Below are 26,653 nucleotides of genomic sequence, written 5' to 3'. Positions count from 1 at the left end.
AGAAAAACTGGAATAGCTTTCCATTTCCTTTTCCTGCTTATTTTACAGAAGAGCAAACAAAACTATGTATATTGTCTATGGTCACACAGTTGATGAATGTTTGAGGTCATATTAGAACTCAGGAAAATGAGTCTTCTTGACTGCATGTCTGGCATTTCAACAGCCACATCACCTACCTGCCCACTTATAATTTATACTACATATTATTGTCTCAAATATATTCGTTGTCTCTCTCATTAGAATGTAAACTCCTTAAGAATAAGATTATTTTAATCTTTCCACTTTTAGCTCCAGAATTTTACCCAGGAGTTGTCATAAATAAAATGCTAAAATGATTCGTGATAGAGTGATCATGAAGTTCTTTAAATAACAAATGAAGAGTGAGGAAGTTAACAGAAATAGCACATAGTTCATATATGAGAACTGATACTGAAAGGAAGATGAGAGGGAACAATGAGTAAACTGACCCTCAGAATTTGCCTAGTGCTCACTCTTCCATTGTTCAGTAGCTATGAGGATGGCAGTCCATTCTAAGGCTCATTGTAAACCATAATTCTAGACATTTGTGGTGATGATTTTTATAGAAGTGGTTTTCTATTCAAAATAAAGCAAGTGCTTAAAATAATTACTATCATCTAATTATTTTAAGATGTTCACTGTGTTTAAGATATTACAATACTTTTCTTCTGATATTGTCTAACTAGATCCAATCAGACTCAGGTATTGTTTTACTTGAAATAAACACAAAAGATTTTTAAAATGTTAATGCAAAGATATTAAGTTGGCTGAAAGCTAAATCTGACAAATTGTTCATTATGTCCCTGAATAACTTAAGAGGATATTTTTCCCCCTTTGGCACAGAATAACATATAAAGTTCATTCTGGGTAATTCCTTTATGAGACCAAATGCTACATTTAGCACAGAGAGCATTTCCAAGGCAAGGAAAGACAATGACAGATCACAGAACGGTTTAGGGACCAATATACTCTGTGGACCTATCAATTGATCTACAGGCTTAATTAAATAGTTCCCTTTTAGCAACATTCAGGGCTTAGATTGTACAAATCAGCCCCATAAATTCCCTCCTTTCAATATATTTTAGGTCTCACAAGAAAGACTTAGTATCAATGTAAAATGATTAGGGAAAAAAATAAAATAATCTTTGGATTTTCACTATCCTAATGTGCTCATTTTGTAAAGTTACAATGGCAGATTTTTTCAATGTCCTCAAGATTCTACTGGTAGAGTAAAGTAATAAAGTTGAACCATGTGTCCTTTTAAGAGATATTATTTTAATTCATATAGGTGATCTACTATTTTTCATTTTATTCTCTATGGGATACGTATAATATCCTCCAATAATTTCTCTTTTTTCCCTAATAGGATGTGCACAGGCAATTCTTTACACATTGACAATTTTCACCCTTTTTTGTTGTTCTTTTTATCCCTTTTTACCTCCATCTACACAGTATATTTAAGTTACTACCAAAGAGTCATGTATGCTGTTATTTTCTTTCTTTTGGGATATATCTTTATAACTAAATAAGCTAATATTTAATTATGTACTTATACATCTTAAATGGGCCATTGCTACATCACACATCAAACAATTATTCATTGATCATCTACAGTGCATCCAGGAGATGAGTAGAGAATATATTTATGATTATCTTCCAATGAACAACAGTCCCCTTTCATTGTAATTCAGCATTTTCTCTGGAACATGTAGTCTCAAAGAATTTTCTAAGGAACCAAGAATAAAAGTGATATGCTAATAGCATCAAAAGATGCCATATGTCAGCTGCAGTCCTAAAAACCATGCCTTCTCAAGTCCAAGTTTTACTCTCAATCAATAGTAGCATCCTTTATGCCAGAAATGAAGTTAATATTTTAGTTTGCCTAACAGACATCCTTTCTTCTTTTGTTTCAGCGAAATCACTTTTTTTCTGTTTGGAGGCTTTTCTCATATTTCAGTGACTAGTACTTTCAAATCAAAACAACGTAGTACTTTACTTTTGTTAATAGAGAAAAAGATTGCAAAATAATATGTAGATAGATAGATGTACATTTATTCCCTTTGTTTTTTGGTGTATATATTTTATGTGTACTTATTTTTTCCTCCATTTAAATGTAAGTTACTTTTAGTGAGATTATTTGCTTCTTTGTACTTTTCTCCCAAGAGCCTAGCACAAGGCCTGCTGCTTGATAAATACTTGTAAATTGATTGATATGTCACCCTCAATACTGTGAGGTATAAAATAGGTGGCAAAAGGCATAGCATAACATTTTGAAAAGCTATGATAGTATTAAGTAGACAATACCTTAATACAAACAGAAAACCGTACAAGGATTTATGTTATTAAATGTGAAGGTTATATTGTAGACTGTAAATGGAACAGAAATTCACAAGGAGGGAGAAAAATATTACGTACATTATTCCAAGAAGATTACATAGAAAAGGCAGGACTTGTGTTAAACATTAAAGTGGAATTTGAACAGGTTAAAAAGAGATAGATAAGACAACAAATAGATTTACATTTTAACCTGACACTGTCCCTCTACATATTTGAAAAATGGCTCAAGGCAGCATCTTAGAAAAATATCTTCTCTAGTCAACTTCGATCTGCTATTAAGATAGGATCTACACAACTGTCAGCATCAGTGAATTCTTTGCTAAAATGTTATTAGCTTTTGTGCAGATGTGAGCAAAAAGCAAGAGTTAATACCTGTTGCCATGGTGGTTGTCCATAAGTTTCTTTGTAGACTTGCTTACAAAATAAGCAGAAACATTTCCTCTCCCTCCTACCTCATGTTACTTAACATTGCTTTCTGGTCTACTCCTTTTAAAATGCCTTAAAGCATGGGCATACTAATGTATTTTATATTTTTATGTCACTCTACATGACAGACTATAGCAGTCCTCCAATTTATATAAAAATCTTTCCCTCAAACTATCATGGGACAGGATAACAGGAAAGTCATCAGTCTCATAATTACTCTTTCCTTAGTTTCAAATTTCTTTTCTCTTCCCTTTCTAAATAGAGAACATCAGCTTTAGTGTGCATTAACAGATGTTCTACAAAGCCTGGTGATGCCACATTTCACTAACTTCCCTCTTGGGTCTCATTCTTTAACTACCGAGACAGAATTTTCTTCAAAGTGTTCCTGTAAGAATTTTTAGTAACATTATAGAATTAATAATTCGCATAGAGTTAAGATATGTCCATACTATCCTCTACTGTCCCTACTACATTTGCTTCTTATTCTTCTCAGTCCATAAGTAAAATATTTGCATTGAAAGCCAAAATTGATGTTAATGTGGTAGATAAGCAATGGCTGGTGAGAAAATATGTACCATTTTCATATATTATTCCTTTAACAGTTATTAGAATTGACTGAACTGTGGAGACATATATTTAGATTTTTTTTTACTATTTCCCAAAATGTAAGGAAGCTGTGACAAATGCACAGCACTTAGAGTAGAAAAAAATAAACCAGCTTGAAAAATCAGTATTTAGTAACCTAAATTTTTTTAATTTGATATTATACATTCTTTCACAAGATAATTATTTGTCTAGCATGTAAATAGCACACTCAGTAGAGTATTGATTATGGAATCAGAAATATTTGAGTTCAAATTTCATCTCAGACAATTAGTATCTCTGTGACTCTGGGTAAGTCATTTAACTTAAGTTTCTTCAAATGTAAATGGAAATAATGTTAGCACCTAATTTTGAGGATTGTAGTGATGATCAAATAAAATCACATTGATTAAGCACTTAGACCAATACCTTTCATATTATAGGCAATAAATCATCATCATCATTATTTTCACCTCCCTGGGTTTTTGTGAGGATCAAATGAAATATAACATGTAAAGAGTTATGAAACCCTTTAGTACTGCATAAAATGTTAGGTATTAATATCATTCAGCATTCTTATTTGCATCAGTTTTAAATATTCAACAACCCATGGAATGGAATGGAATGAAAAATCTACACTTTCAAACTTTCTATTTTATATCAAGACTATGATATTATATATATATATATGTAAATATATATGCATCTTTATGCATCTAGGTATAGTTCTTCTCTAAATCTCAGAATCTGAAAGGTCATTCAGGCCTTCTCTTTGTCTTTTATGTCATAGATGGAATTAAAGGCAATATAAACAGATACCTGTGTTTTTCTTGCCAAAGCTTTATTGTATAACCTTAAAATGAAATTTTATTTTGATTAAAAATAAAGTATTAGTTACAATTTGTCTTTTCTACTCCTCCCTGATTAAAAATGAAATAAAAACAAAATATCTTCTATAAACATGCATAGTCAATTTCAACAAAATTTCTGCATTGCTTATGTTGAAAAGAAACACAAACTGTATATATTTAAATATGTTATATTAATACATTACATATGTTCACGCACATATTTATATAGCTTTACATATACATGTTTATGTTTTTGTAAACATATATGTGTATATGTGTGTCTCATTTTTAACTGAGTCCTTCACCTCTCTTGGAAGTGATGGCTAACATGTTTCATCTTCAGTCCTCTAGAATAATGCTTGGCCATTATGTTGATCAGAGTTTGGACATCTTTCAATTTTTTGTTGTTATAATATTGTCATTGTAGAAACTGTTCTTTCAGTTCTATTCACTTTGATGTGCATTACTTCATACAAGTCTTCCTAGATTTCCCTTCCTAGATCCTCCTTCATCGTTTCTTACAACATAATAGTATTTCATCATATTTATTGACCATAACTTGTCCATCTATGCCCAATTCATAGGCAACCCTGCAGGTTGTTATTCCCTGCCACTGTCAGAGAAATATTTTTTAAATAAAATATCTTTTAAAAAAGGAAGATTGACAATGTTCAACAAATAAAATTAATGCTTTTTTTGCAAAAAATATTACTCTGAGTATTTGTTGTGTTCCCATAAAATGCCATTCTATACTATCAGGGGAGGGGAGGTAGAGGTTCTAACTTTTTTTAAAACCCTTATCTTCTGTCTTAGAATCAATACTGTGTTTTGCTTCAAAGGCAGAAGAGTGGTAAGGGCTAAGCAATGGGGGTTAAATGACTTGCCCAGGGTCAACCAGCTAGGAAGTGCCTGGGGCCAGATGAACCCACAAACTCTGGTCTCTGGGCCTGGAGGATCTAACTTTATGATTGCATTTGTCTAGGGAACTCCCAGTGAGATGTTTTTTCTGTCAATAGAGATCTTCAAATTGTAGTTCCAATGTTTGTCTTGAACACTTAAAGATGAAATACTTTACAATAACAGAGTTAGTATGTGTCAGAGGCAGACGGGAAACTGGGTTTCTTGATTACATCTCTCTATCTCCTTTATCATATGGCCTCTATTATATCTAATCCAGTAACTTTTTTTTTTTGATCATTGCATCAGATGTTTTTATTTAATTAATTTTCTTTGCCACAAGAAGGGGTTTCATATGAGGGGAGAGAATTTCCAGAAATAATTGTAATGTAAAAACAACAGACATCAATAAAACCTTTTCTTTTTTAAAGAGAAAGCTAACATTGATGAAACATATAGAAGAATCTTTTGAAGGTGAATTGTTTTTTATTTTAAACATTAGTTTTATTTGGTCAATTTCAAACATTATTCATTGAATTCAAAGACCATTTTCTTTTCCTCCTCCCCTCCCGCCACCCCTCCCATAGCTGATGCACGATTCCACTGGGTATCATATGTGTCCTTGATCTGAACCCATTTCCATGTTGTTGGTATTTGCACTAGGATGTTTATTTAGAACATCCAGTAAATTTTTACAATCCAATATTCACTTCAGAAAGCATCATCACAATATATATATATATATATATATATATATATATATATATATATATATATATATATATATATTCCATCCAAAATGTGGTGGCACAGTCCTCTTCCCCTTTACACCACAGTCCCTGGGGAGAAAAAGAAGATTTGTTTCACATCTTAGGTCAGACAGGATCTATGTTTAAGTAGTCACACTAGCCTCTCAGGACACTCCTTCCTACTTACTGGCTGCACCACACCACCTTCAATCCATGGATTCCATGTCTATACCTGCTGGTAATTTCTTATATCTGTAACTGAGAACATGTACCATAAAAGAAGACCCAAACCACATAGGACCATTTCTCTAAGGGGATAAAATAGAGGTAAGCAGGGGAAGGATAATCACATCCTTTTAACAGGTTCATTTCATGGCATCCACAATGGGTACAGAAGAGGGGAACTCTGGAAAAGAGTTCACTTAAAAGATACATGTAAAAGACTGATGAAGCTTTAGATAGCAGATGAAAACAAGGAAGTCTCTTTCCCAAACAGATCTTCAAATATCTGAATATTCTTATTCCTCCAATCAGACTTAAATACCAGAATTTTCCTACAAACACTTCAGCATTTCATATAAATTGCAAAACATGTCAGTTTATAGTCAATTTCTGCTGACTTTTCAGCTCAGTCACCTTCAATGTTCCATATTCTGCATTTTTTGTTCTTTATTCTGGTTTCTGATGCCTCTGCTCTTGTAAATGGGCTATATTGCATTGTGTAATTATTAAATCCATTTATTTGTGTCTTACCTTCAGGTTCTCACATCTCCTTCCCTTCTTCCCCTACCCATATTTAACAAATTATATATATATATATATATATACATATATATATATATACACACACACACACATATATACACACACACACACATACACATATATATGTAATGATGAGTTTCTTATTTCTATTGATCAGTTATTTCTCTGTAGGTGGACATACACAAGTTATTCCTCAAACTATTTCTTTTGTTGTATATAATGTTCTCTTTTGCTCATTTTATTCTTGATAATTTTATGTGTTCCCATTTTTAATTAATAGGTTCATTATTTTTATTGCATAGTAGTATGCCATTATAATCATATACCACAGATTATTTAGTCCTTACCCAATTGACATAAAAATTCACTATTTGGTAAAAAATATTATTGAGAAAACTGGAAAATAATCTAGCAGAACCCAGGTATAGACCAATACCTTATACCATTTACCAAGATAAAATCAAAATGCATGTGTCCTAAACATAAAGGGATATGTTATAATGAAATTAGAATGGGGAACATATTTTACCTATCAGATTTATTGACAGGAGAAGAATTTAGAAATAAACAAGAGATATAAGCATTTTGAGATGTAAAATAGATTATCTTGTTGATATTTTCTTTGTGTCTTCTTAGCTGGCTCCCTTCAAATCAGTGTACTCTCATTTGTTAATGATTCACTTCTTTCTTTTATATAGAAGCTATAAAAACCCATATTTCTGTCAAATATGAAACAAATGGTTAATATACAATGTTCTCATAACCTCATCTCAGCACTCTTTGACCCAGAATTTTACAGCATTAAAATTTTAAATCCCAAAGTTAATCAAAAAGTAAATTAACTGCTGAAAACAAAGTGTATCAATTCATCAGCATTGTTGCTTCTAAAAAGAGTAGCTTTCAATCAGGTTCAGAGGAAAGCACGCAGCATCATGAAGCATCTTGAGTACTTGTAGTTTAAGGCCTGACCAAAATCATAACAAAAGTTTAGCCTACAGAACTGAAACCTCAAAGAGAGAAGAAAGAGCAATGGTGGATGTATTCAAGGGCATCCTCTGAAATAAAGATTAAGCTTCTATTTTTGACCCTCAGTATAGAGGCAGAAATAAAGGCAGTTGAAAGGAGGCAAAAGTTGTCTTGTTATTTAAAAACTTCCAAATCATTAGAGCAATCCAAAGGGAGAATGGGTTGCCTTAACAGAAAATCATTCCTCCAACTTGCATGTGTTCAAGAAAAGCTTGAACAGGTCATGTCATGAGAGGAGTGCATATTACTTTTCAATGTGGTTTTGCTTAAATGTTTTCTAATATACTTTTAGACTTAAATTCTGTTTATGGCAGAGGTGAGGATAGGATGCATTCTAGGCAGAGTTTATTATAAACTTTATTCACTGTTTAACATTCACATAATATTTACTCTGGGCTAAATATCTCATCCATTATCTGCATATGCCACTAAATATTTTTCTGTTACTTGAGCCTTTATTGGTATGAAAATCTTCAAATGCCCCATCTCCTTAGTCAAATCTAGTCTACTTTGTTAACATCTTCAAAGGTTAAGTCCCTAGGGAAATCTATTTTCCACATTTTTAGAAAGTTTTATTCAGTGACACTTTAATTGTGCTTCCAAAGATGCATCTCATAAGGTTTTTGCTTAGGTAAAAGCTAAGACCTTGGTAATCAGTATTCTACTCTATTTTATTTATTTATTTTTGCCAAGATCATCTACTTAGAAAGACTCATTAAAACATGATGAGCTAGATAGGTTCCAGGGTATATTTTAAGTTAATTACATTCTGAACCCTTACCTTTGTTGCTTTGAGTATAAATCAAAAAGCCTAAAGTAGGTTCTTCTTTTTTTTGTTAAAATAATTGCTTTGAAAAAACATACTCTCAGAGAAAATCCAAGTCACATGTGAGAGTGGAATCAAGAGAAGAAATGTTTTATCTTTGCAAACTCTAAATATGAGGAAAGTTTGTAAAAGTATTTTAGGTGGTGAAAGAGCATCTTTCAAGGTCACTATCTTGCTTCGCATTTGAAAATTATTTAGAAACTATCTGGAAACACAGATTCAGATACTAAATAGTTCAAAAAAATAATGTACATAGAGGCTATTCTATCACAGAGAAGACACCAACCTATAAAGAATTACAAACAATCTGAATCTTTCATGCTTAACAACAAAACATTTCAATGTGTTACGACTCCTATATGTGATCTTTTCCTTTCAGTTTCAGAACACACATTTCTTTTCTTTCAAAGAACACTGGTCAAATGCCTGTGTACCAATAATCAGAATCACAGGATCACAGAGTCTGTAGAGACCTCAAAGGCCATCTAGTCCAGTGCTTGTCAAAATATTTGAATTTTGATGTTTCAAACACCTTTCCATTGAAGCCATTTGAAGACTCAGGCTCAGGGTTACACCTTGGATAAGGATTCCCAAAACAAAACAAAAAAAGTCATATAATTCAAATTGGTATATTGACTTTTAAGAATTAGATATTTCTGTCTCAATTCTAATTTCTCTCCACCTTAGCATTATTTATGCAATTTTTTTCTTTTTGTTTAGTCCAATTTGCTCTTAAAAACATGAAATTAAAGAGATAATGCAGCAAAATCATCTAGTTCTTTCTGAGACCAGTGTTTTTCTATTTCTTTTCTTCATTTCAGTTAAAAGTTGATATTATTTTAATTGTCCTTTCATTTTCAAGTGTCAGAGACCATATTTGGGGACAACTCATGACCAGGAACAAGATAAGGATCTTTTGGAATCTGAACAAACAAGTTACCTCCTGAAAACTGGCGTCGTTAAGACCAACGGCCATAAACCATAATAGTTCTTCACATCCTCTCCTGGTATAAACCGTCCTTAATCACCAACCCCCCCCACCTCAAGCATATATATTCTTGCCCTGCACCTGCAATAAAAGAGCCTTGACACTATCAGACAGACTCTGTCTCTTTCTTGCGTGCTTGGTCTCCCCTCTCTCCCCCTCCCCCTATGGTCTTTTTAGGTGGCTGCTTCACGAACCCCATCGTTGTATCCGGCTGGTCCCGGACATTCTGGCGCCCAACATGTGGGTTGAGTAAGACATTGAGTAAGGCATTGAGTAAGACAGCATACTGGACGACTGAGAAACAAATTCTGCGGACAAAGGTAGAGGCTGAACGGACAGCCTTGAGGCATAGGGTAAGTCGTCCCATCCCCCATAGGCATAAAAAATTGAGAGTGATTACCCCAGAGTGACTGTGTGTGTGACTGTGTGTATGATTGCAGAGAGGAGAGGAAAACTCAGCCCACGATTCGCATACGAGTAACAGGGCGGTCTCCCGATGGGGGTTTATACCATCCGCCTAAGCTCAAGCGACGTGGTCCATCCCATTCTGGCGTGAGTGAATGGCCTTGGCCAGACCAACTCTGACTGAGCCCTCAAATCGCTTACAAGTGTGGACCCATTAGTATCCATTTCTATTCTCTCGCGAGAGGATTGGCGAGAAAGTGGGGAAGCGAATGTGATAACTATGTGAATGAGATGGGGAAGACACTCAAAAGAAGCTCTATTTGTTAAAGAGTTAAAAAATAGTCTCAGGGAGAGAGGTATTAGGGTAAAAAAGAAAAATTTATTTAAGTTCTTCTGCTTTATAGAGGAACATTGCCCCTGGCTCATTTTACATGTCCCCGGAATTCACCCCCTTACTTGGAACAAAGTGGGCAAAGAATTGAACAGCCTAATAAAATCAGGCCAAGAGATCCCCAATGAATATTTTTCTTACTACGGACTAATCCGTGATATTCTTAAAGAAGCCGACACTAATAAACAGGTCTCCCACCTCCTTAGCTTAGCTGAAGATGCTATCTTAGACCATAAAACAAAAATTGAGGAGGAGGAACTACCACCAGAAAAAGACAAACGCCCTCCTTCCCTCTTAGATGAACCAATTGAAAATCCCTCCCTTAGGGAACCTCTTGTCCCTTCCAAACCCAAACCCCACCTTTACCCCGTTCTATATACAAACCCTGATTCAGAGGACATACTTAATCCCACTTATCAGACAGAGCTAGAAGAAGAGGCCGCCCACTATCAGGACAGTAATCACCTGGAAAACAGGCCTCCCCCACAGTATAAAAACAAGTCTCCTCCATACAATCTCGGCGGCAGCCTCACCCCTCCTGTTTTCCCCATACTCCCTGGCTCTGAGAATCTTAAAGAGGCCACAAAACAACCAGCCGGCAAGTTGCTGAACTCAAACATTTCCTAGGACTTCAAAAGGAGGTGCATACATTAACTAACCAATTAAATGATCTGCAAATAGATATCTTCCAGCCTCTAATCCCTAAGTCCAAGCCACCTTGATTAAAAGATAAGACCGCCCTTGCCTTCTCGGTTGTTACTAGGCAACAACAGGCTGCTCAGATTCCACCCAAAGACATTTCCCTCCCCCCTTCTGACGAATCCTCTGACTCCGAAGGAGTGGAGGGAAATGAGACCGATGGTGAAAACCCTAGGGGGGCTGATACTTCTAGCTCCCCGCAGTCCCGTACCCCGATCTATAAAAAATTAAAATTCAAAAACATTAAAGACCTCCATTCAACTGTTAAAAATTATGGCCTTAATGCTCCTTTTACGCTCTTCATTCTGGAGGGGCTTGGAGAAGGACACATGCTCCCCTCCGAATGGTCCAAGGTAGTGCAGTCCGTCCTCTCCAGGGGACAATTCTTAATTTGGAAGGCAGAATTCCTTGAAAGGGCAGAAAATCAGGCTAAACTTAACTTGGAAAAATGCCCAGCCACTTGGACAATTGACAAAATCGTTGGCCGTGACTGCTTTGCATTAGAAAACCAGCAAATGAGACTACCCCCTGACTTGCTCATGCAAACTGCACACACTGCTATGGCTGCGTGGCGGGCAGTTCCTGCCGCTGGATCTGTCACGGCACCCCTCTCAAAAATTCTCCAGGGACCCAATGAGCCTTACGCTCAATTTGTTGCAAAACTTTTAGAAACCGCCGAAAGGGTCTTTGGCCAGGATGGATCAGATAACCCGATGGTGAGACATTTGGAAATCGAAAATGCTAATTCTGCCTGTAAGGCTGCCCTAAGAGGAAAGGCAAGAGACCTTTGATTTAGATGGAATGATCCGCCTATGCAATGATATTGATGCTTATGATCATAAAATTAACAAGTCCATCTCCTTAGCCATCGGGGCTGCCATTCAGGCTTCTCGCCCCAACACCCCCCGAAATTGCTTTAAATGCGGGCAACCTGGCCATTTTGCACGTCAATGCCCTTCCGGACAAAATCCTAGGCAGGCCCCCGCACCAATAATAGCCCCCCCCAAAGCACCGCCTAGCATTTGCCCAAAGTGTAGGAAGGGCCGGCACTGTGCCCGAGACTGCCGATCCAGAACTACCTTTGATGGGCAGATATTTCCCCCAGTACAGGGAAACGGGATGCGGGGCTCCTTCAGGAGCCCCTGTCCAGCTCCCTTACTCGAGCCACAGCAGGTAGCACAGGCCTGGACCTCTGTGCCTCCACCACCAGAATATTGACACCTGAGGAAGGCCCAATAGTCCTCCCAACTGGCAAATTCGGACCACCACCCCCTGCTATGTTTTTCTTGGTCATTGGTAGAGCACCCACCACTTTGCAAGGTGTCGTAATACATCCCACCCTTGTCGATAATGATTACACAGGGGAAATAAAAATTATCATAGAATCCCCACATGGCCCTGTTACCATCCCTGCCGGCAGACGCTTAGCTCAAGCCCTCCCCCTCCCTATGATTGGCAATTTCCCTGCGGTAGCCCACACACGGGGCCCTTCCTCTCCAGGCTCCTCCAATATTTACTGGGTGCAGCAACTTACTAAGTCCCGGCCCACTCTCCGATTAAACATTGAAGGAAAAACCTTCACTGGATTACTAGATACAGGAGCGGATTCCACCGTTATCTCTCAGGCTCACTGGCCCCGCTCCTGGCCCCTTCAACCTTCATCTACCCATCAATCAGGAATAGGCCAAGTCCAAGATACCCTTCAGAGTTCTAAGATCCTTAATTGGCAAGATACTGAGGGCAATAGTGGCACCACTCGCCCATATGTGGTCACAGGGCTTCCTGTTAATCTCTGGGGCAGAGACATCCTAGCCCAAATGCGACTTCTCATGGTTAGCCCTAGCGATCCTGTCACCACCATGATGTTAAAATCTGGATACCTTCCAGGGAAGGGCCTCGGAAAAAGGGAACAAGGCCTCTCCTACCCCATTTCCTTTCAACCTCATAAGAACAGGGAAGGTCTGGGGCTACAAAGTTTCTCACAAAATTTTTCGTAAGGGTCAGTGATCCCCCTGCACTCCAGGCTGATAAAATCACGTGGAAATCTGACTCCCCTGTCTGGATTGATCAGTAGCCTTTAACATCTGAGAAGGTTCAGGCTGCCATAACATTGGTGCAGGAGCAACTTTCCTTGGGTCACCTCGAACCTTCTACCTCCCCCTGGAACACACCCATTTTCGTCATCAAAAAGAAATCTGGGGGATGGAGGCTCTTGCAGGACCTAAGAGAGGTCAATAAAACTATGCTTCCCATGGGGGCTTTACAACCAGGCCTTCCATTTCCAACTGCCATCCCAAAAGGTTTTAGTAAAATAGTCATCGATATCAAGGACTGTTTCTTTTCCATTCCCCTTGACCCAGCCGACAGTCCCCGCTTCGCATTTTCCATCCCCATAGTTAATCACATAGGGCCCAACCCTCGATTCCAATGGCGTGTTCTCCCCCAGGGCATGGCTAACTCCCCCACCTTATGTCAAAAGTTTGTAGCTCAGTCCATTGACCCTGTAAGAACTCAATACCCTTCAGCTTACATCATTCATTATATGGATGACCTCCTGATAGCAGCTTCATCCTCCCTCTTAACACAGACTATAGCTCAGACCATTGTATGCACACTTCAGGCCTGTGACTTTAGAATAGCCCCTGACAAGGTCCAGACCCAGTACCCCTTCACCTTCCTGGGATTCTGCCTTGAGCTTGACTTCTTATTTTCACATAAGGTTTCACTCACATGCTCCACTCTCAAAACCCTTAATGATTTCCAGAAACTTCTAGGGGACATTAATTGGCTACGCCCCTATCTACAACTCACCAAGGGGGACCTTCGCCCTCTGGAAGACATCCTTCGAGGGGATGCTGACCCCTCCTCTCCTCATTCCCTAACCCCAGCAGGCGAAGCTTCCCTTAAGAAAGTAGAACAAGCTATAGCTACACAGAACATTGGGTATTTTTCTCCCCACCTTCCCCTTTACCTTCTCATCTTTCCCACTGAATTCTCCCCCACGGGAATTCTATGACAAGATCCCTCTCCCCTCATCTGGATCCACCTCCCTATGTATAACCGGAAGATTCTCGCCCCTTATCCTGACCTGATCGCCCGATTAGCAATGACGGGCATCCATCTCTCCACCCGGCATTTCGGGCGCTCCCCTGACCATGTGGTTTCCCCCTATAACAAGGAGCAGCTTGACTGGCTCAAATCTCACAATGATAATTGGGCTATACTCATATCTACCTACCAGGGCATCTTAGACAACCACATGCCCAGTAATAAATTGTTGCAGTTTTTCTCTCTTACCCCCTTCATACTTACACGCCAAACCCGATCCTCGCCTATCCTAGGGGCACCCACGGTCTTTGTGGATGGCTCTAAAACTGGCCTTGACGTCATAGTTATGAATAACCACCCCCGCTCTATCAAAACCCCCTATGAGTCCACACGGCTGGTAGAGCTTTATGCTGCTCTAACTGTCTTCCATTCCCTGCCTGCTACCCCATTTAACCTCTACTCGGATAGCAGATACGTTGTTCAATCTCTGCTCCAACTCGAGATTGTTCCCGCTGTTCAGCCAACAACCGCTAACTTTTCCCTTTTTTCCCAGCTTCAACAAGCCATTAGACGTCCCTTTTTCACGGGTCACATACGTGCCCACTCTGGCCTCCCAGGCCCTTTGTCTTTTGGGAACAATCTTGCGGATCAACACACTCGCTTAGCTGCCTTGGTTACCGCGACTACCCCCTCTCCCCATCCCTCAACCGATCCTGTCTCCCTTGCAACAGAGGCACATACACTGCACCACCTCAACTCTCAAACCCTTCGCTTGGCCTACAAAATTACCAGGGAACTGGCCAGGTCAATTGTTAAAGGTTGCAAGAATTGTGTTACTCTCTTGCCTGAACCCCATCTGGGGATCAACCCCCGAGGTCTTCTCCCCGGCCATCTATGGCAAATGGACGTTACTCACGTCCCCTCTTTCGCTAGACTCAAGTATGTCCATGTCTCCATTGATACGTTTAGCGGCTTTCTTTTTGCATCTGCGCAATCCGGCGAAGCCACAAAGCACGTTATCAAACATATGTTCCTTGCTATGTCCATGATGGGGAAACCTCTCTCCCTTAAGACAGATCATGGCCCTGGCTATACTAGCCAAGCCTTTAAACAATTTTGTTCCCAGTTAGGCATAAAACATGTTACAGGTATCCCTTACAACCCACAGGGACAAGGTATTGTCGAACGAGCACACCAAACCCTTAAAAACACCCTTCTCAAACTCAAGTCCCAAGAGACCCTTTACCCATTATGTGGCAACCAGACCCTGCTTCTTGCACATGCCCTTTTCGTCCTTAACTTCCTCACGCTAGATGCGGAGGGGCGCTCTGCTGCTGATCGCCACTGGCATCCACATACCACATCTGATCTGGCAAAAGTCCTTTGGCGAGACCCCCTTACAGGCCTGTGGCAAGGCCCTGACCCTGTCCTCACTTGGGGAAAAGGCTCAGCTTGTATCTTTGATGCCAAAGCGAACAATGCCCGTTGGGTCCCCTCCCATCTGATAAAGACCTTTGACTCCCCTGCCCCTTCTCTTAACACACACTCTTCAGGGGTCTGCCCCTGAGATTTCTTTTGTTTATTTTCAGGAAAGTACAGAATGATCCCGATTTGCTTGATCCTGTTCCTGAGCATCTGCTCCTCATCGACGAGCCCTGAGAGTCCTCATCTTCTCGTATACCAAACATGAGAACTCATTAACCCTATTAATCAACTCACCATCACCTCCATCTCTTCCTCAAATTGGCCGCGTGGACGCTGGTTCCCCGATATCACAGTTGATCTTTGTACCCTTGGCATTCCCTACACTTTGTCAGTTCATTATTGTTCTCCCCTCGTGCTTGGCGCCCAGATTCAAGATCAATGGGCCCAGCATACCCAATTCCCACTATACGGGTGCCCTGGCTTTGGACAGCCCGCTCACTGTGGGAGTCACTCAGATGGATTCTGTGCCACTTGGGGATGCGAAACAATTGGCACAGCCTATTGGATTCCCCAAGATAAAGACCTTATCACACCCCGCAGAGGCCCCAAGCCCAAACTCTGTTCATTCAACCTGCCCAATTGCAGCCCTCTTATTATTAAATTCACCAACAAAGGAAAAACGGATATCCCCGTTGGACAGATGGACTCACCTGGGGACTGCGCCTTTATAAAATGGGCCCCGATGATGTCCTTCTCTTCACTCTCCAACTGCGCGTGACCCCTATTACCACCCCTATGGGTCCTAATTTTGTTCTTACAGACCAGCGCTGCCCCTCATATCGGTACCCTCAGCCCTCCCGATGTAAAGATTAAAATTTAGGGGAGACGGGGAGACTGAGGCATCTGAGGCAGGTAGAAATTAGTTTCTCTCTGCAAGGAGTATTATATTTTTTAGAGGTTTATTAAAGGCTAAAGATTAAGGAACATACAAGTAAGAAACATGTGCCTAGGCCAGAGGCCTAGACAAAATAACCTCACATCACCTGCTCCAAACGGAAGTCCAAAAAGAGCCAAGAGCCCTCTCAAAAGCCTTGAATGAGCTTAAATCCCTTCTCGATCTCGGCCCAGGTGAGATTACAAGGCATTCTGGGGAAGTGGAGCAAAGGCTCATGGGGATTGTAGTCCTGTATTCGAGTCTATTTTTCACATTCCCTCGTGTGATCATTTGCAAAAAAATTAATTTTTTTCCAAAGGATCATGAAAACGAAATCAACTTAAAAGATTACAATAGTGTGAGGATAAGAGAAAAAAGAATAAAACCAATAATTTCTGAACACATTGACAAAAAGCCGTTAGGGGGCAGTCCCCTTTGGCATAAAAGTATACATACAAATAAATGTTCAATCAACCACACCCAAAGTTCAATTTTGTGCAACTTGTGGTCTGGAGGTTTCTTCATGGTGGCTTCTCCAACAGTTCAGTTCTGGATTCAGAGAGGCAGCATCTTCTTCACCTAAAATTCTTCTCAAAAGGAATTTAAACTTTGCAATTTAAATAATGATATTTTTTTACATTCCCCCGTGTTGTGGGTGATTGAAAGATTCAGAATCAGTTAGGGATGCATGGCTGAGGTATGAGGTATATGAATCAATTGGCAAGAGATATTAAAAAAGACATCAGAAAATCCAAAAGAAAAGAAAAATTTCTGGATGAAAATATAGACTATCAAAGTCTTATATGTAAAAATTCCAAGTAGAAGAAAAATAAATCTATAACAGGTCCTTCAATCAGGGCCCAATCAAAATGATCTAAGTAATGATGCATTTACCCAGTCAGTACCAGGACTACAGAAAGGTACCACACTATGAGAGGCAGAAAAGAAAGGGACCAGATTATAGAAGCCAAGTAGGAGCCAAGGTTTCGGGGATACTGGTCTGTGAGTATCTTCAGGGTGAGTGTGGATACAAGGAAAGCCTATGTCTTAACACATGTTAAACATAGTAACCTCGAGTCTTCACACTAGGTTCAAGACCTTTGTATTGGCCTAGAAGTGCATCAATCCATCCTAGATTGGCCTTTCTTTGGCCCTATGAAATTGCTCTTGTGTGTATCTCTTGTCCTGGAATCAGACAGAATCATTAAGCAAAGTCCCATAATTTATTTAAATAATTAGTGGCATCATTTTTATAGTCACAAGCTTTTTAGGGCATGTATTAGAAAATGTATCTTAAACTTGTAGCACTGAAAATCAAAAGGTTAAAGAAAATCTTAATACTGGTGACATGTGCTTCAAATATAAAAAGGAGAGAAAAAATAATTAAAAAACTGAAAAAGTATATTGCACATGCAAGAAAAATATAATAATAAAAGAGCTTTAAAAAATTCAAAAATATAGCTTATAATCATTGACACTCTGTGTCAGCTAAGAAAATATGAAATACAAGGCTTTCTCACCAAAAAATGAGATCCATTTCCTCTTTGTATCTGGCCATGATCACTGTGAGTAGAAGGCAAATGAATTGAACAAGGTTAACAATTTTTTTTTCATCTTTAAAAATACAGTAGTACAAATATGTAGATATCAAAATCCCCAAAATTCTCAATAGCCCAATTAATACAATAGCAAACAAACACACTTTCATATTTCACATAAGTTGCTGTATGACATTTTTAAAACCTATGAATTGATGGACATTTGTCACAATTTTTTCAAACATAGCAATCCTTCAACCTTGGTATTTAAACATATTTTTTTAAAACAAAGTAAAACTCATCTTGGGTTTAGAACATAATAATTTTAAAACTCAGTACATTCAAAATAAATTCAATCAACCTTCAGTTCACAGAATAATATTCAATCCAGTAATATATGAACTTAAAATCACAAAGTTAAACCTTAAACAAAACAATGCAATAGAATACAGAGATTTTTTTTATAAACCATTGGAGTCTGAAATGCCTTAGAATATAGCCTTTAGTCTCTTCAAAGTTCCATGGTTTTTATTGTTTGTTTGTTTGTTTGTTTTTAATTATCCATTTAAATGTCTATTGTCCGAAGGTAGAGTAGTAAAGGCTAGGCTATGGGGTTCAAGGGATTCGTCCAGGGCCCCATAGCTGGGAAGCATGGGAGGCCAAATTTTAACTAGAGACCTCCCGTCTCTGGGCCTGGCTTCCAGTTTGCTGGGCCACCCATTTTCCTCCCCAAAGTTAAAGTTGAATCTTTGGGCTGAGTCTGCTCCCAGACAGGCAGGCAAAATCAATGAAATTGCCAGAAGAGTCAAAAATCCTTTTAAACAGCCCATTGCTATTAAGTTTCTGTTTGAAAAGATCTGTTTCTTCTCTCTAGTCTTTTCTCTCTTTCCCCTCTCTGATACCCCTGCAGCCAATACCCCAGCCACGTGGAGGCTTAGCCTAAGGGAAAATTACCCGGTCTCCTTTCCCTCTTGTCTCTCCCCTCTGCCCACGTGGCCAATACTGTTACCAGCTGGTCGCAATGAGTCCTGAGCGATCTGCTCCAAGGATCTGGGTGATGAGCTGGCTGGGGTCACGCTTGTGGGTCTGGGGCGCAGAAATAGGCAGGCAGCGGGCCAGTGAGAGGCCAGGAGCTGGAGCGGCTGCGGGGGTGGGCAAGGCTGGGACCAGGTACCAGGTGAGGACGATCAGGGCTGCAGGCTGAGGCAGGAAGCGGCAGGACGGAGGTCCAGAGCCTGTAGCAGCTTTGCGAGGGTAGAAAACCTTGGCCAGAGAGATATGGCTCAAAAAAAAATTTTTTTTTTCTAGGTACTAGATATTAAAACTGAATATAAGATCAGAAAAGAAATCAGAAGACTGAAAGTTCTTTTTTCCATTAGGTCACCAACTGTAACAGTTAAAATTTAGGGGAGATGGGGAGACTGAGCATCTGAGGCAGGTAGAAATTAGTTTCTCTCTGCAAGGAGTATTATATTTTTTAGAGGTTTATTAAAGGCTAAAGATTAAGGAACATACAAGTAAGAAACATGTGCCTAGGCCAGAGGCCTAGACAAAATAACCTCACATCACCTGCTCCAAACGGAAGTCCAAAAAGAGCCAAGAGCCCTCTCAAAAGCCTTGAATGAGCTTAAATCCCTTCTCGATCTCAGCCCAGGTGAGATTACAAGGCATTCTGGGGAAGTGGAGCAAAGGCTCATGGGGATTGTAGTCCTGTATTCGAGTCTATTTTTCACACCGACCCCTTTCCCCAACCCGATTCCCCTCCTCTACTCTCTCATTTACCCCTGCTCCCAAAGTACCTCCTGGTACCGCTGATAGACTCCTCAACCTCATTAATAGCTCCTATTTGGCTCTGAATGCTACCACCCCGAACCTTACAATCAGCTGTTGGCTATGTCTCCACCCGCAGCCCCCATACTATGAAGGAATCGCTTTCACTGATCACCCTCGCAACACCTCTGCCCCTTCCTCTCGCTGTGCCCTGTCCCCCAACCGCGTCACCCTTGCCGAAGTCTCCGGCAAAGGCCTCTGCCTAGGTCACCCCCCTTCCTCTCACTCCCACCTTTGTAATGTTACCCTTTCCATCTCCCAAACCCCTCACTATTTAGAAGCCCCCAATAACACCTTTTGGGCCTGCAACACCGGACTCACCCCCTGCATCTCCCTCCAGGTTTTCAATACCTCCTCCAAATTCTGTGTTCTTATACAATTGAGGCCCTTGAAAAATCTGTCTCAGCTCTAGAGAAATCCCTAACCTCCCTCTCTGAAGTAGTACTGCAGAACAGACGTGGCCTCGACTTGCTTTTTTTAAAGGAAGGAGGATTGTGTGCAGCCCTTAAAGAAGAATGCTGCTTTTATGCTGACCACACGGGCGTAGTCAGAAAGTCAATGGCAAAATTGAGAGAACGCCTAGCCCTTAGAAAAAAGGAGGCCGAGGCCCAAGAAGGATGGTACAATAACCTTTTGAGAGGTTCCCCTTGGCTTTCTACCCTAATTCCCACGATACTAGTTCCCTTTATTATCATCCTCCTAATCTTTACCTTTGGCCCTTGGGCTTTCCAACACCTGACTGGATTTATCAAAGGATTTATCAAATCAAATATTGACTCAGCCCTTACCAAGTTCCCTATGGTCCAATATCATCGTATTGAAATAACAGATACTGACCAACCACACACCCCATTCGATACCGATCGTCTCCAATTTACTAGCAGGGCGGTAACCCAATGACAGGAATAGCACAGGTCCTTGACCCTTGATGGTCAAGCAACTCCCCCTGTGTAGCCTAAGACAGGGGCTGTCGCTGCAGTCCTGACTTAAAACCTTCCCTCTAATAAAAAAGAAAGGGGGAATTGTCAGAGACCATATTTGGGGACAACTCATGACCAGGAACAAGATAAGGATCTTTTGGAATCTGAACAAACAAGTTACCTCCTGAAAACTGGCGTCGTTAAGACCAACGGCCACAAACCATAATAGTTCTTCACATTCTCTCCTGGTACAAACCGTCCTTAATCACCACCACCCCCCCACCTCAAGCATATATATTCTTGCCCTGCACCTGCAATAAACGAGACTTGACACTATCAGACAGACTCTGTCTCTTTCTTGTGTGCTTGGTCTCCCCTCTCTCCCCCTATGGTCTTTTTATGTGGCTGTTTCATGAACCCCATCGTTGTATCCTGCTGGTCCCGGACATTCAAGTATACATCCCCCATTTCAAGAGACAATTTTTATGATAAAGATTAAAAATGAAATAGAGAAGAAAAGATTTAATATATCATCTGAATCTAATATGTTACACACTCAGAGTCCCCAAAGCTTGACCATTATAATTATACATTTAATTTTGTTTTTATTGTTGATCTTTCCATTTATATTGTTATTATCTTGGTATTTAATTTCCTGGTTCTTCTTCACTTTGCATTGTACCATAATTTTTGTCGCACTGAAAATTCATTATTATCTAAATTTGAGCAATATCTCATTAAATTTGCCTACAAGTTTAATCATTTTCCCAAAGGTTCTCTGCTTCTCCAAAATAAATGCAAAATTCACTATACATCAGGTCATTTCTTACTTTTGATGGAAATAGACTGATACTCAATATAATAATCTATGAAGAATCTTCATTACCTAAAGATAATGAAGAAACTCTTGGTGACTATATGAATATTGAAGAAAATTATAGAATATTGGAATTTTGAAGTTGCAAAGCAGCTCCATGGCCATGTAGTACAACCTGTATCAAAACGTAAATCTCTTCTGCAACAAGCATAAAAAATCACAATTTAGCATTTACTTGAAGATGTCCAAAGTGGCCTCATAATTTGAGACGCTAGTTGGGAATAGTTCTGTTAAGGATATTTCTTGAGGTCATTTACATTTCCCTTATTATAAATTTAATCTTTTTTCCTAGTTTTGTTCAGTAGGGCTAAGTGGAACGATAATACCTGTTCTATATGACAACCTTTTTCCTTACTGCATGATAATTATCTTCCCTTCATCCTATCTCTGCTTCCACCTTGCTGTCCTAGTCTTTTGTTCTCCATTCTAAACATCCACTTTCTCTTCAACTGATTAATTCTAGGTCCTTTATCATTCTGGTTCCCTTGGTTAGTGATATCTCATGCACTTTATATCCAGACAAATAACAAAAAAAAATTCATTAACGATATGGATACCCAGAGATGTTAGCAGGTGGGGAAGTGGGAGGGAGAGACAGAAACAGACAGAAAGACAGATATATATATATATATATATATATATATATATATATATAAAGAGTCTATCTTTGGTACTCGACAGAGAGACAGAGACACACAGAGATGGAAAGAGGCAAACAGAGAGACAGGGAGAGAAGTAGAGAGATTCTACATGGTATTATATAGTAAAACATATTTATATATGTATGTATATAATATATATCTGCTTGCTAGGTGGCATATTCTATTTTTCTATCAGCATACGAGGATGACATATCTTAAATATATGGTGTATGTGTGTGCAGCAAGGTAGTGCAGTGCATAGAATACTGAGGCAGGAATCAGGAAGACCTCAGTTCAAAACCAACCTTAGACACTTACTAGTTGTGTGATCTTGAGCAAGTCAGTAAATGTTTGCTTCAGTTTCCTAATCTGTAAAATAAAATGTAAAATAGAATGACAAACCACTCCAAACTATTTGCCAAGAAAACCCCCAATAAAGTCAGAGACAAATACAAATGAACAAAAACATATGTTTATACACATGCCAGGAGGTATACTCATATGGTGTGGTGTGTGTGTGTGTGTGTGTGTTTGTATATTCTGGGTACCCTTTTCCCCCATCCTCCTTCATGTAAAAATAATGGGGGTAGGATTTGAACAAGAATCATTAATGAGGATTACATAGATAGTTCATGATCTGAACTTTTTTAAGATATAAACAAATGATACCACTCTATTGAAATATTTAATTTCAGCTATCATAATAGATTAAATAACTTCATTAGCACTTATTAAAATATCACTCTTAAGCAGAATTTGTTTCACAGGAATGATAGCATAAACAGGAATAATCTAATAGTAAATTAAAAACAAATTCATCAAAATATACACAAGGAGTCCATGTGAGATTCTGAAAGAGGACAATAGAGAGAATCTAGGACAGGTTGATAGAAGTAGGTCCTTAAATCAGTAAAAGGAAACAGAAAACAATTTAGATACAGTATAAACTGTTCATGGAAGGAAAATATCTCTGCAGGGAAAGCTCTGTATGGAAGATTAGGGGAAAAACACACTAGTGTTGGAGTACAACAACTTCAGTCCAAATCTTAACTCTGTCTCTGTGTCCTTTTTCAAGTCATTTATCCTCTCAGATATTCATTTTTCTTGTCTCTAAAGGGAATATATTAAAGAAAATTGCCTTTATGTTCTTTTGCATTTCTAAATTCTATATTAACTTGATGCCTTTGTCATATCAAAGTTGGAGATAAAAGGGCAGGATTAAGCAATTATCTGAAAGAAGGTCTAAATTCAATGTCTGAAGACTTAGGTTCACATAGAATATCTACAATAAACTAGGTAGTTTTATGACTTTCATAAGAAATTGGTAATCTGTCTACCTCAGTCTCCCCATCTATAAAATTAGCTCTGTGATGCATTCAAGAGAAAAATTATATTAAGACTAGTATGGATGGCATAATTTTAAATGTGACTCTCTCCATAATGGACTTAGAGGAAAGAGAAATATATATTTTTTCAATGTAATTGGAGAATGCAACTGAATTAGATCAAGTACACCAAGTAAATGCATGAAGCGGACACCATTAGTCTGAAAAAATTGATGTTTACAAATGTTATCAAAGAAAAACCAGAACCAAAAAGAGGAAAAAAATTCTTGATGACGGAATAATTCAAAATGAACTTCTCTCTGTCTCTGTCTCTCTCTCTCTCTTACTCTGTCTGTCTCTTTGTCTCTGTCTCAGTTGCAGTGTCTGTTTCTGTCTCTGTTGTCTTTCTCTGTCTGTCTCCCCTTATTTTTTCCTCCTCTGTCTCTGTCCTTCTGTTTGTCTCTTCAGATTTATATACAAACAGATGTACTTAAACACATATGTATATGTGTATTTGTATATGCACACAAATGGTGAGCATTAAACGGGTTGAACCTTTCAAACCTTAAGGCTCCATATAGAGGGTAATATAATTTTAAGAAATCCATTCAGTTTTCTGCTTTAAGCATGTACAGTATTGGAAAACAGTCAAAGAAAAGTTAGAGAAATATGGGGAAAGTTTTGAATGCTAAGCTAATTTTGATAAAAATAGAAGCAAGGGGTCCCTTTGGACACAGTGGGTTTTATTGCCAAAATGATGATGTTTGAAGTTGAATTGAAAGATCCATATGCTATTTCTTTTATAAAAATCCTTATCCTTTTCTTTTTAGAATGTCAATTTTCTATGAGCTACATGTGGCAACTGTATTTCTGTTAAAATAAAATCAACCAAAAATAGATCTTAAATGATAAGTGTGAAACTAAGCTGAAAGATGATAAAGAAAGATGATGAATTTGTAACTTTTTTTTTCATTTGTATCATCTCTGTGTTAATTAAGATCTTAGTTTAGATTGCATAGAAATTTCATTGTCAGGTACATGTTTACAACCCCTCTCACTAGTTCCCATCTAAGAAGTCTAATTAAATTGCCCAACAATTGAGCTATACGACACATTGGCAACTCATTAATTTCACATTTGCTTTTGAACTGTAGATACTTTTCTCGCTTTTTAAATAGTTTCATTTCTAATTATTGCTAGAGAGAGGTCTCTTCCCATTTTGGATCAGATGAAATTTTATATGCTATTTTAATATCATGATTAAAATCCCATTATCAGCATATATTTAATCTCAATAGGATGATCTTCCTAGATAAATAGTGTTTTCTTAGTAAATGACAATGATATGAATCTGATTCTTCATTATGTGCTAAAAGGTACTGAATGTTTTTAGTACTAATGTCCTAAAGTTTTTTAGAAAGCTCAGGTGGCTCAGTGGATAGCACATCAGGTTTGGATTCAGGAAAATGAGTTCCTGACTTACTAGACACTTACTGGTTATGTGACCCTGAAACATCATTTGCCTCAGTTTTATCACCTGGAAAATGCACTGGAAAAGGAAATGGAAACAACTCCTGTATCTTTGCCTAGAAAGTCCCAAAATCAGATTTAAGGAGAACTGACAAGCTGAACAACAAGAACTAAATGGTTTTAGGGAAAATATTAGCATAAAATATTTCCTTAAGTATTGTTAAATTTTTAATTGTTAATACTTAAATAAAACCTTGGTCACAGAGAAATATCAGGAGTGTATCCTAATAAAGTATCAAAATGCACAATGTTCTCTTGTTTACTACATTCCTTCTGTCACGTAATGCATTGATTGCATCCCCAGGTTACAGACTTCTTATAGTTCATTATCAGGATTTCTGAAGGTGGAGAAGTGTTGATTACAAATGTATATGTAACACATAATTGATTTCTGTGAAGACTTCTCTTTACAGATGAAACAAAAGCACCTGATTTTCCTCATTTTGTTAAGCACACTTTTGATGATGTATTTCTGCCTCTTTAATTATTATATGGTGCTGATGGGCTATAATCATAGTAGAAGAGAGAAAAGTGCTTTCCAAATAGAACATTTGCCACATGGCTCTGAAGCACATTGATTTATCTATCTATTAGTTGCCTGATCAATAAAGAACTTCAGGCAATGTGAAAAATCATTCAAATGAAATTATTTTTTCTTCTCCTTCTCAATTCCTAGTCCACACCAGCTGTGAACTGCTTATTTTCGGCCATCATGAGATATACCAATACAACTTATAGGGAGATGAAAAGGAGAAAATCAGGACTTATTAATTCGTTTATTTGCAACAATTCTTGGAGTCACTGAGGAGGAAATGAGGATGAAACTGACAGAGCATTCCTGACAGAGGATGAACAGAAAATGTTTTACCAACACTGATATTCAGTAAGGAAGTTAAAAAGTTAAAATAAATATTACTGGACACTGAGTTTTGGCATAAAGTTCAGGTGAAGAGAATTGAGGCTCATAGGCTGTCCACTTCACTAATAATCAATTCAGTTTACAAACATGTATTAATTGCCTACCATGCACAAGGGATTTTTTTGGGCAGTGGGAATAGAATGCTAAAAAATAAATAAGTAGACAAAATTATCTCTCTCTTCAAGGAAATTATATTTGAATTTTTCTGGTGCCTAAATGTGGCTTCCCATTTACTCAGTGGTGCTACATAATGGTTTTGAATAGGAAATCGGCATTCTTATTCTTTTAGTAAATATTTTACTAACCTCTCCTACCATCTATAGTATAAAAGAATTCATAGCATATGAGTTTGCACATGGACAGACAGACACACACATACATACATACACATATATAGGCTGCAGGTTCCAGGATATAACTCAATTGTCATCAATAAATGTAAATATTACCTATTTCAACTTCAGGATCAATACATCTTGATAATTAAAAATAAAGATAATCTATATGAAATAAAATGCTATATAAAAATTCTAAATGTTTCCAGTATTTCTTATTTAGAAATATTTAATAACCACCAGATAAAATAGAGTAATAAATGACCAAACCTAGCCCTTAAACCAAGTCTCTATATTTAAAGCTTGATTTAACTAGCTTTTCTAACTTGATTTTGAATTTAATAAATGAAAGAAAAATCTTAATTTAGCAA

General features: G+C 38.2%; 1 long non-coding RNA gene across 1 annotated transcript in view; it reads left to right on the top strand.

The window, feature by feature from the left end:
- LOC103095320 (uncharacterized) overlaps positions 1-9,562 on the top strand; it is a 46,061-nt gene extending 36,499 nt beyond the window's left edge. Inside the window, exon 3 of the long non-coding RNA XR_461391.2 lies at positions 9,340-9,562. This is a non-coding gene — a long non-coding RNA (uncharacterized LOC103095320). The remainder of the gene's footprint in view (positions 1-9,339) is intronic.
- The last annotated feature ends 17,091 nt before the right edge of the window (positions 9,563-26,653 follow it).

This window comes from Monodelphis domestica, chromosome 2 (genome assembly GCF_027887165.1).
Source record: "Monodelphis domestica isolate mMonDom1 chromosome 2, mMonDom1.pri, whole genome shotgun sequence".
NCBI classification, from domain to species: Eukaryota; Metazoa; Chordata; class Mammalia; order Didelphimorphia; family Didelphidae; genus Monodelphis; species Monodelphis domestica.
Note: the sequence above shows the minus strand (reverse complement) of the source record. Positions and strands in the feature narration are given on the sequence as shown.